At 38.8% G+C, this 12,434-nt stretch overlaps 1 protein-coding gene across 1 annotated transcript in view; it reads right to left on the reverse strand.

The window, feature by feature from the left end:
* LOC123647232 (cytochrome c oxidase assembly factor 1 homolog) overlaps positions 1-12,069 on the reverse strand; it is a 74,172-nt gene extending 62,103 nt beyond the window's left edge. Inside the window, exon 1 of the mRNA XM_045564537.1 lies at positions 12,005-12,069. The gene's annotated coding sequence lies outside the window, so the exon portion shown is untranslated. The remainder of the gene's footprint in view (positions 1-12,004) is intronic.
* Between the last annotated feature and the right edge of the window lie 365 nt (positions 12,070-12,434).

Raw genomic sequence — 12,434 nt, forward strand, 5'->3', positions numbered from 1 at the left:
TTAATTATGGGTCCCTTTTTAGAATTATTTATTATGTTCTCCTTTTCATTTCCCCCTATTTTATCTGGAACACAATTGTATGGATATTCAACCTCAGGAATAGTCAGCTAAGTGTCCTGTCTCTTCTATTTTCTGTCTGTCTTTTTCCTCTACTTTCTGGGAGATTTCCTGAACATTCATTATCTTACAAACTTTTTCATTTCCACTATGATGTTTTTTGGGGGTTTGGTTTGTTTGTTTTGGAGACAGAGTCTTGCTCTGGTGCCATTATAGCTCACTGCAACCTCAAACTCCTAGGTTCAAGTGATCCTCCTACCTCAGCCAAGTAGCTGGACTACATGCCCTAATTTTTCTACTTTCTGTAGAGATGGGGGTCTCACTCTTGCTCAGGCTGGTCTCAAACTCCTGGCCTCAAGCAATCCTCCCACCTCAACCTCCCAGAGTGCTAGGATTACAGGTGTAAGCCACTGCATCCAGCCTACTATCATGTTTTAAACTTTGTTTTCTGGCTAGTCTTTTTTTTTTTCTCCTTATTGAGACACTATTGTTAAACATATTTATGGGGTACTATTTGATGTTCCAATACTTACATATGTTGTATGATGATCAAAACAGTATTTAGCATAACCACCACCTCATGTATTTATCATTTCTTTGTGGTAAGAACATTCAAAAGCCTTTCTTCTATTAATAGATTCCATAATATACACTACCTTACTGTTAACCATTATCCCCCTATGGTGCACTAGAATACCAGAGCTGATTCTTCTTAACTAATTGTAACTTTGTACCTATTGACCAAGTTCTTCCCATCCTCCCCATCTCCCTCCCCAGTCTCTGGTAAATTTCCTGGCTAGTCTTTTATATAGCATCCTGTTTTTATTTCATCCTCATCTCTTATCTCTCTGAATATATTAATAATTGGGACAGGAAGTCGTTCGTAGTTTTTTACTCCCTGCAAAGTCTATTTCTTCCAAGTTGTTTTTTCTGTTTGTTTTAGTTCCTATCTTCCGCCTTCAATGTTGGATACGCTCCTCAAATAACTGGTAATCCCTGGGTATTTGCTTATGATTAAAAGTGGGGGCCTAAAATACTTGTAATGGAACTTGTGGGTGGGGCTTGGTGATTTGAACCTTCAAGGAAACCTCCTCTCAGGTCTTTTCCCTAGAGTTACACAGAAACCCCGGAGAATAATACTGCGATCTCCCACTTGACTGCCAGCATTCCGTGAGCACAGAGAAAATGGGAGGGCAGGGGAAGGGGAAGGTCAGAGGAACTCTTAGATTCAGTATGCACACAATCACTTATTCCTCTATTTTCCATTTAATAATGATTATACTTCTTTGCAAATTCTGAACAGATATTAATCTTTGAGATTTTGGAACAACACTGGATTTCCGCAAAATCTCAAGTTACTCTGTACTTTTCATAACACTTCGCTTACATGTTTTTAAATAATAACAAGCAACTATAACAATAAATAGTGAATCGCTTTTCTATAATAGCATTATACTAAAAGTTTCAAAGACTTTCTGTTTAATAAAGGTGTAATAATAAATCCATGGCTTATTATTACAAACCAATATACTATGATAAAATTTTATACTGAGAAAACAGGTAAAAATGATTTCTATCTGATATAGACATGGGGTAACAGAAGATATTAAAAATTAATACAAAATATTTCTTCTGAGAAGTCTGCTAATAAAAGAATAAAATAAAATACAAAATACATGCCAAATAAAAAATCATTATAAAAATAGATAACAGCATATTTAAAAGTTGTTATAAAAATGAAATTTTACAACACACCAAGTATAACTTGCTTGTTCCAGTAGTCTTGATCTTTGCTTCACAATATTCCAGATGTAAAAAAAAATTCATTTTATGTTGACACTCATCAAATTAAGAGTGCATCAAAAAGTGTTTTCAGGGGATGGGCATATACATACATAATGAGTACGATGCGCACCGTCTGGGGGATGGACACACTTGAAGCATCCTGTGGAGGATGGGGTGGAAGGAGCAAGGGCAATATACGTAACTTAAACATTTGTACCCACATAATATGCTGAAATAAAAAAAAAGCATTTTAAAGTTAAGCGTTAGAGTATGTTGTCTCACATGAGCTTGTTTACTTTCTTCATAAACTATTTTGTTTGTTTACTCTGATTTTGGTTTTGTCTTTGAATTCAATATTGCTTTTACTAATTCAGATTTTAGGTCAAGTTCTCATTTCAAGTAAGAGTATTGCACAAAAAAATTCATACTTTTCTCTCTTGCAATTCCTCTGTTCAAGTATTTACAAAGGACTACAGTCTATAGTGAATATTCTGAACTCAAAAATACCAGCAAACATTATCGAGTACTATTTACATATACAATATTCAGATCTTATAGCAAGGGTAATAAATACTACCATACAGAATAAGATGTTGTATTGTCAATTTTAGGACTTGCTTTGCTTCCAAACTTATTATTTCTTGGAACACCATTCGTAGGATTTATATGAAATATACTATGCATATAGACTTAGCATTTATTTCTAAGAATAACTCACTAACAGCAGAGCATGAAAACACATTTATAAGATGGCAACAGCTACAAGCAAGACTCATTAGATCATGATGCTCATCTCCTAGATGCTCCTGTCTCAGTTCCCAGAGATGTACAATCTTAAGTTTCTGCTCAGTGCCTGCATATCCTGCTCCTGCTTTCCACCTGACATCAGTGGAGCTCCCAGAACCAATCATATCCAATAATATTGATTGTTGAGCTTTAATTCTCATGAAAATTATAATTCTTTTTTTCTGTTTTTCCTGGCTTTTCCAATGATTTTCCTCAGGATTTGGGATTTGAAATAACATACATACTTACTGAGAAACGCTAGGAATGACTTCCCATGTGGAAACACAACTTTATCTAGAGATCATCTGCTTTGAACCTCTAGAATTTATCCCAAGGTGAACAACAGTAATTGGGAGAGTTGCTTCTTAGCAACATTCATCCCATCTTCCTTATTTTATATCTTGTACAGCCCAATTGCCAGAGATACCTGCACTGCCATTTCTTCAACATTATGAAGATTTATAGTATAAATCTGATGAGATCATAATTTTTCCTTCTGTCAACTCAGGATTCATCAGTCCTGGGAATCTTAGTTCATTTTCACTGATTCTTAGGCTCTTCCCTGTTCTAAACTATATTGCTGTTATCTGCTTTTTGATGCCTTTGTCCATTTGGGTCTTTACTGCAGTTTTAGCTGGGCTGTTGAGGGAGCAAAATTTGAAGTATGAATTCAATCTACCATCTTAATTCCACAAAAATCTTTTTTTTTTTTTTTCATACAGGGTCTTACTCTGTTGCCTGGGCTACAGTGCAATAGTGTCATCATAGGTCACTGCAACCTCAAACTCCTCGGCTCAAGAGATCCTTCTGCCTCAGCCTCCTGACTAGCTGGGACTACAGGCACACACCATGACACCGGGCTAATTTTTCTATTTTTTTATAGAGACAGGATCTCACTATGTTGCTCAGGCTGGTCTCAAACTCCCGAGCTCAAGCAATCTTCCCACCCTGGCCTCCCAAAGTGCTGGGGTTACAAACATGAGCTACCACACCCGGCCAAAATCTTCATTTTTAACAAGTACCTTAACTTCCACTGATGCAGGTGGTCTCAAAAGTCACACATTTAAACACTAAACTACAGGATAAACAGTAAGAAGTGCCCAGAAGAGTGAATAAAACTAAAAACAGTTTAAGCTGAGGATATTTATATCAAGGAGAATATTGTACGAACTACAATAGCTACTTCAATAGCTAAAGGGCTAATGGGGGAAGCAAAGTTAGGCTTGTTCTCTATGCCCTCTCCCCAAAAACTAGAACCAGTAGGGAGAAACTACAGTCCAGAGATTTGCTGCAAGACAAAGAAGAACTTCTTAGAGACAAAACTATCCCAAGCAGGAATGAAATGCCTATGGAAACAAGAAACTCAAGAACAGGCTACACAACTACCACTAATTAGGGATGGCTAACAGCATCTAACCCCGAAATGGTTATTCGGTCCAACTGGTTGCTGAGGCAAGGCTGACACACAAAATAAAATAAATGCACAATTAAATGCTACACGAATGAAATTACAAAAATTAAGTCACACTGAGTGAGAACTACCAAATACAAAGGTTTATTCAGTTACAGTATTACAGGTAATCACTGGTCTTAAATTTCCTTTCCTCAGTTGTAATATAATTTTTTCCCCATACAATCTGCACTCAGATGTGTATTTATCACTAGATTCAATGTGAGTTGTTGAAAGGTAACAAAGCAATGGGCTCATGCTTGTTATGAAAATGTCCCTATGAGCCAAAAACTTTATTATTAAACATTGTTTTCAGTACCTGAAATGCATGTTTGCTTACAAACAGGTTTTCCCACGTCTATTCTCCCCATCTCCTCCAATCAAGGGAGCAAGAGGACACTGGAAAGGCCAGAACACAGTGAACAGGGGGAAAGTGGCATGAGATAATGCTGTAACAGTTAGCAGAGAGGCCAGCTCACAGGACAGGGAGGTGGGAGGAACGTTGTGGGTCAAGTTAAATATCTGGGGTTTATTCTAAGTATAATGGTAAGTAACAGAAGAGTTTCAAGCAGGAGAGTGACATGATCAGATTTTACATTTTTAAAAATGACTGTTATATGAAAAGAAGAGGTAATAATATATCCTGGCAGACCAATTAGGAAGCAGTGTCTAGGTGAAAAATAATGGTAGTTTGGATGCGGATGACAGAGCTTGAGATGAAATGACCACAACTGACAACATTTAAAAGGCAGAATCAGGAGAATGCTGAGAGGTCTTAAAGATGACCCCAGATATCACTCATGAGCATCTGGATGAATAGCAGTCCCAGTCCCCAGGAAGTATATACTGCCAGACATAAGTTGCTGGAAGTGTAAAGAAAAAGAAAATCCCCTGTTTTGGATGGGTTATGAGTTATCTAAGTGCGAATGTCTCATAAGCTCCACTTCGTCATTTCCCACAGAATATCTCCAATAGGGCTTCAAATTTAGGATGCTGGCAGTTGAAACCTGTAGATTTCTTCCACATCTGCTCCATTAGCTGATCAATGTCACCAACTGCCAGAGATCTATAGATGGGGTTCGTACACGTGAAAGAGAAGGCCAGAATACAAACATCTGAAGTCTCACTGATAAGATTCTGTGACTCACAGATTCATCCATAACAATGGAGTCATTCTTGCCACAAAGGTTAACCTTAAGGAAAGAGTTAAGTCATAACTCTGCAAATATTTAAAACCATTTGAAAACAAATGCAAATGTATTTTAACATTAAGGAAACTTTCGTCTACAGATTACTTTCCTAGTATCATTACATGAGTAAGATTTTGTAATAGATTCAAGAAAATAGATTCAAGAGTTAAATGTCAGTTCTTAATTAACCATCTTGCTTTGTGAGGTAAAAACTTAGAGCACATTAGCACACTCTGCCCCCTCAGCATGTGACACCTTGTGCTGCCTCAGAGAGTCCCTACCAACAAGAGGGCTCTCACCAGATAAGGCTCCCCAATCTTAGACTTCTCAGCTTCCATACTATGGGAAATAAATCTCATTTCTTACAAAAAAGAAAAAAGATTTAGAGCAATTATTTTCCTCCTGACAAGAAGCTGTACAATCTTTATAAATGTCCTAATAAAGCACAACACTGCCACCTGTTGGAAGATATCACTAGCAAAATGTTTTCATTCCTAAACAAGTTTGTGAGAAAGTTTTTTAAGTTTCTGAAAGAAAATGAAAAGGGATTATGTTGATTTTATCCTTTCTAGCCAATCATACTCAGATAAAACCCTTAGTAAAGAGAAAAACCAGGGGTGCAACTTTACTGCTTCCCATAACAAAAACAAAAAATGATGATTTACTTTTTGGTTTTGGTTACTTGGATGAGAGGAAGGTGTGATCACGAAGAGATAGCACTAGGGAGTTTTTCTGGTGACGCAACTATTCCCTATCCTGATTATGGTGACATTAACACAAATCTATTCCTGGGTTAAAGCCCATAATCCCTTACACCAGAGGAAAAAAGTTCACTTTACTGTATGATAATTTTTTTAAAAGACAGACAGAGTCTTTGACAGATATGAGGATAAAAATACTCATGTTTATAGAAAGGAGGAAAAAAATTATAAAAAGTTAAAATGTGAAAGTATTCACATAAAATTCAATAGTTTTTCCACTCAAAGACCTGAGACCCAAATAAAATTAGAAAGACCTATAAGTAATATGGCACGTTGAAATACTTAAATGTGGATGTGGAAGTATTTCTAAAGGCTACCATTGTACACTCAAAGTCAATCTTTGTCTCTAGCATAGGACGGTCCAATGAGAGGTAACAATCTATAACCAAAAGTTAGGAATCGATATTAACGTTTGATTCTGATAACTTCAAAAGTAGTCTTACAAAGGCATTCCTTCTTGTTTGTTTGGTTGGTTTGGCTTTTTATTTTTCGGGACAGGGTCTCACTCTGTTGCCCAGGCTGGAGTGCAGTGGCATCATCATAGCTCACTGCAACCTCAAACTCCTGGGCTCAAGCAGTCCTCCTGCCTCCGCCACCCAAGTGGCTGGGACTTAAGCTATGCACCAGCATGCCCGGCTAATTTATTCTATTTTTGGTAGAGATAGGGTCTCGCTCTCAAACTCCTGACCTCAAGTGATCCTCCCACCTCGGCCTCCCAGAATGCTAGGATTACAGGCATGAGCCACCGCACCTGGCCACAAAGGCATTCTTTATCTGATTGTGGTTTGTCTCCCTGTTTAAGCTGGGGCATAAACAGGCAAAGATGGGTGCTTAGCATCTATGTAATCTTGGTATTTGCTAGATATTGAGGGAGTCATATATGAATCTAAGTGATATCAAAGTTTCAAGAGATCTGGAGCATCCCAATCCGTCTAGGGACCTTTACAGTACATTTGCAGATGCCAAATGCAGTAAGACACCAAGAGCCCATAAGAAGACAAATCACTAGGATGACAAATAGACCCAAACTAAGAGCAAAAATCCCATTAACACACTTGTTCCTCCCATCTCTCTTGATAATACACTTGCTGTGTTTATAATGTGATATGCGTTGTAACAGTGATGAGGGAATATTAAACAGGGAGCTTAGGTAAGATGCTGCAGCTGGAGGCAGAGGTGAGCAGAAAGGGTGTAACCCATGTACATCCTTGGCCCTTTAGTTCTTAGAGCAGCCCTTAAGCCATCCTGTTCCCAGGATCTGGCAGACCGCATGAGATCTTAGTTTTCTAAGTTTTGGTTGAGCCACACTGTTGCCTATTTTTCAACATCTCCCCAGTGATCCCAGGAAGGCCACAGCTAACGGCTATTGAGAGGGATCTAAGTACCCACAATTTACAGTTCAAAGGATAGAATAGTTGAAAACAGAGTAACAGTTGTGAACTAAAATAAAATTTTAAGGCTCACACCCCCCCCCAAACCGGCTGACTGAATGGACCCCCTCGTGGCCAAAGGAATATCCTAAAACTAAATTGCCTGCCAGGAGGAGGGAGGTCAGACATGCCTCATCATGCCCCTCTCCCTTCTTGGGGACATCCTTTGTAACCATTAACAAGCCTAAGGGTATGCAAGACAAACCTACAGGCCCTTAATTTACACAACAAATCTATGTCCAGGTGGCTTATCTCTGATAAACAGCAACTATGTTAAAACATTCCAAGCCTTTAGACAAAGCTCCATGTCTTTAACCAATTACAAACCAAAGAATCTTTAAACCCACCTATAACCTGCAAGTCTCCTGCTTGGAGATGGCCCACCTTTTCGGGCCAAACGAATGTATGGGCCCCACGTATTGATTTATGACTTTACCTATAACCCTTGTCTCCCTGAAATGTATAAAACCAAACTGTAATCCAGCCACAGTGAGTCCACTTGCTCAAGGCCTCTTGGGCGTGGCTCCGGGTCATGGTCCTCAAATTTGGCTCAGAATAAATCTCTTTAAAATTATTTTACAGAGTTTGGCTTTTTTTTCCATTGACACAGTCATAAGAAAGAATAATGTTGGTTATTTCCCATTCTTCAATTAATTAATGACATGGTTTATCTTTGCTTTAAGGGAGTTAAACTTGCCTGTCAGAAGCAGCAATATTCACCGCATACCAGGGTAACTATCAAAGTAGAGCAGTAGTATCATACTAGACTAATTCACAAACCTTTTGAACTATGCAAGTTTGCAAACTCACCTCCATTTTAGAGTCTGCCATGATGAGTAATTTGCCCACAAAGACTAAAAACACAGAGCATTAAGGGGGAAAAAAAACAACCAAAGATCTTGGATCACAAAGATGTTTAGGATTTGGGAAACTATCTAGGTAAACCTTTTCAGTTTGAATTCTAATAATTTTGAAACTCAAAGATTTCCAAGTCCTAGGACAAAATCATCCACATTCCTTCATCTAGGAAATGGCCCTTTGAATTTATATCTTTAGAAAGGTAAAGGTGATAATACATGCCTAAATCACACAATTCTTTTAAATCTCATATTCTAGGTAAATGACCAAAAACACTAAAGCACAGCAGTTCCTCAAAAACTTAAAAGAATTACCCTATGATACAGCAAGTCCACTTTTGGGTATATACCTAAAACCGTTGAAAGCAGGAACTAAAACAGATATTTATATACCAACATTTACAGCAGCACTATTCACAATAGCCAAAAGGTGGTAAAAACCCAAATGTCTACTAATGAATGTATAAACAAATGTTGTCTATACGTACAATGGAATATTACTTTCAGCCTTTAAAAAGAAGGAAATTCTGACACATGCTACAACATGAATGAACCTTGAAGATATTATGCTAAATGAAATAAACCAGATACAAAAGAATAAACTTTGTATGACTGCACTTGTATCAGGTCACTAGAGTAGTCAAATTCATAGAGACAGAAAATAAAATGGTGGTTGCCAGGGGCTAGAGAGGTGGGGGGAATAGAGATTTATTGTTTAATTGTTGCAGAGTATCAGTTTGTGAAGACGAAAATGTTCTGGGGATGGATGTTAGTGATGGTTACACAATGTAAAAGTACGTAATGCCACTGAATTGTACACTTAAAAATCATTAAAATGGTAAATTTTTGGTTGCATATATTTCACCACAATTAAAAAAAAAAAAAACACTGAAGCAAGAAACACGGAGTTCTAACTGGAATCAGGCCATGAAGAAATGAAGCCTTGGACATTATATACAAAATAGAGAAATGCAAATTTTTCTATGGAGGTACGGTATATAGCTTTCTTCAGATTTTCAAAAATGTTTGGTCTCTCAAAATTTTTGAACTACTACCTTTTAACCAGTTAAATAAGAAAAACAAATATCAAAACAATGTTAATTGGAATTTATTTATTATTTATTTATTTTTAGAGATGGAGTCTCACTCTGCCGCCCAGGCTGGAGTGCAGTGGCACCATCATAGCTTACTATAATTTCCAACTTCTGAGCTCAACCAATCCTCCCACCTCAGCCTCCCAAGTAGCTAGGACTACAGACACACACCACACACCTGGCTAAATGTTCTTATTTTTTTTAGAGATTGTTATGTTGCCCAGGCTGACCCTTGTTAATAGGATTTCATAATACATTTCCCAGAATGCCCCAATCACTATGGAACAGTTAAACTCTGCACACATTAAATCTTCAAATAAATGTCTGCTAGCATGAAATAAGTACTTACTATTTGGTGACCAATTGTCCAATACACCTCTCATAAATCTAATGCAGTATACTGAACATGAACAAGAGAGTAACTTCCTGAAGTCTAAAGTAGAAAATTAAATAAGACTAGGCATGAAGGCTCATGCCTGTTATCCTAGCACTCTGGGAGGCCGAGGCAACAGGATCGCTTTGTGGTCAGGAGTTTGAGACCAGCCTGAGCAACAGTGAGGTCCTGTCTCTACTGAAAATAGAAAAAAATAGCTGGGCATGGTGATGTGTGCCTGTGGTCCCAGCTACTCAGGAGGCTAAGGCAAGAGGATCACTTGAGCCCAGGAGTGTGAGGTTGCCGTAAGCTAGGCTGATGCCACAGCACTTTAACCCCAGGCGACAGAGTGAGACTCTCAAAAAAAAAAAAAAAAAATTAAACAGAGTTACCATATGAACATAGGTATATTCCCCAGAGAAATGAAAACAGGATGTCCACACAAAAACTTGCACATGAATGGTCATAGCAAAGTTATTCATAATAGCCAAAAAGTAGAGAAACAACCCAAATGTCCACCAGCGACCAGTGGATAAAGTGTTGGTATATCCATATAATAAATTATCCAGCAATAAAAAGAAAAGAAGTACCGATACATGCTATAACATGAATGAACATGAATGTTAAGCAGAAGCTTGCCAAAAAATACCATATAATGTATAATTTCATTTACATGAACAATCCAGAACAGGCAAATTTACAGACAGAAGATTAATAGTTGCTTAGGGCTTGGAATGTGGAATCAAGCTGGGGAAATCAGGAGAGACTGCTAAATGAGTACAGGGGTGGGGGTGATGAAAATGTTCTAAAATTGATTGTGGTGATCGTTGTACAAGTTTGTGAATGTACTAAAAATCACTGTACATTTTAAATGGGTGAATTCTATGGCAGGTGAACCATATAACAGCAAAGCTATTTTTTAAATGTCTGAAGATTGCATTGGGTTTTTTCCATTTTATCTCCAGCTCTTCAAACAGTAGTTGGTAGACAGCAAAACAAAGTGACTATAATCAACAATAAGTTAGAGTGGAATTGGAATGTTCCTAACACAAAGAAATGTTAAATGCCTGAGGTGATGGATATCTCAATTACTCTGATTTCATTAATTCACATTGTATGCACCAAAACATCACATGTATCCTAGAAAGATACAAAATTATGTACCCATAATGATTAAAAATAAAAAAAATTTTAAAAACAGTACCTAACAATTATCAGGAATTCAATAAATTCTAGCTGAATGGAAGAATAAAAATTAAAACTTGGGTAAACCATTATAAAACCTTGTTATAACCAAAGTGATGAAATTACTGCAGATTGGCATGGCAGAGACATAATGTGAGTGTATGTACCTATGGATGTGTTATTCATGAAAAGAGAAAAAAACTGAAAAATTGAGCCGAAGTAAGACCTTGAAGGGTCTTGAAGCCAGGCTAAGAAGCGTGTATTATTCTAACGGCAGTTAAGATTTTCAGCACAGGAATAACATAATCAGATAGATATATGTCTTAATGTGCAAAGTGTAAGCTACTTCCATCCAAAGGTTAGCCACCTTAGAAGTAGAACAGTGCCCCTCAGGAGAAAATGAGGAATTAGGGGAAGATTGGAGAAGCACATTATCAAATTATCAGAATCTCTATGGATTTCTTTTAATTGTACATAGCACCCCACAAAATACACACTCAGACTCATGGACAGACACTGATACATACATATGTACATACATGCACCTTTCCCTACATAGAAAATAACTTCTGTAGTCAGCCCCTGTCGGGTTTTCTATTCTTCAAGTGTTAACGAGTACAAAAAATGTTATGACTACTTAACCAGAAAATCTTTTCCTACAATAATCGAGGAAGGGTACTCCGCAAGGTGTTGAAATTTAGGACCGCCAACAAATGCCCAGCTCCACCTCTTTGAAAAGACCTCAACTCTTCATAAATGTGCTGTTGGGGACGCTCAGCACGGTTAGCTTCAGCCTCAGGACTCCGAGCAGGTGGGGACACCTGTGGCCTCCCAGGGCGCGGAGCCAAGGCGGGTCCCCAGGCGCCAATGATGCAGCGCAGGGAGATCACGACCCGGCGACGGCGGGGAGGCGACCCCTGAGGAAATTCCCCTTGCAGCAGCCCACCCCGCGCGCAAACGCGGCCGCCCGGACTGCGAAGACAAACGCTCCTTGCGGAGGGAGAGACAGAGACTCCTACAACCCGGAGAAACTAACCTGTCAGCGACAGAAGCACCACGCCAAAGCAAGCGTGGAGTGTTTCCGGGTGACGGGAGTCGGCGGAAAACGCCCACGGGCGAGCACGCCCCGTAAAGAGCAGTCGAGACTTCCGGCGTCTCCTCTTCGCGGAGCTAGAGCGTCCAAACGCGCGCCGCCTGTTCTAAACGCTAACAATGGTCAAAGGGCAAGGCAGGTTCAGGGTGAAGATCGCCTTGTGAGCTTCTCGGAGTCTCGGACTTGCCCAGGGGAGGGGTTCGTCTCCTCCGATCCCCGTTTTTGTTTTTTTTTTTCTGCATCCAGTCAGCCCAGCTACATGAGGCTCGAGGATTCAAACTACTGGCTCATGTTTCTTCTCTCAGGGATCCGGAGCTTCTGCTGGCCTCCAGGGACTGAAAAGCGTTCAGACCTGCGCGGCTGAGAAATTCGG

The sequence above is a fragment of the Lemur catta genome, chromosome 11 (assembly GCF_020740605.2).
Source record: "Lemur catta isolate mLemCat1 chromosome 11, mLemCat1.pri, whole genome shotgun sequence".
Taxonomy (NCBI): domain Eukaryota; kingdom Metazoa; phylum Chordata; class Mammalia; order Primates; family Lemuridae; genus Lemur; species Lemur catta.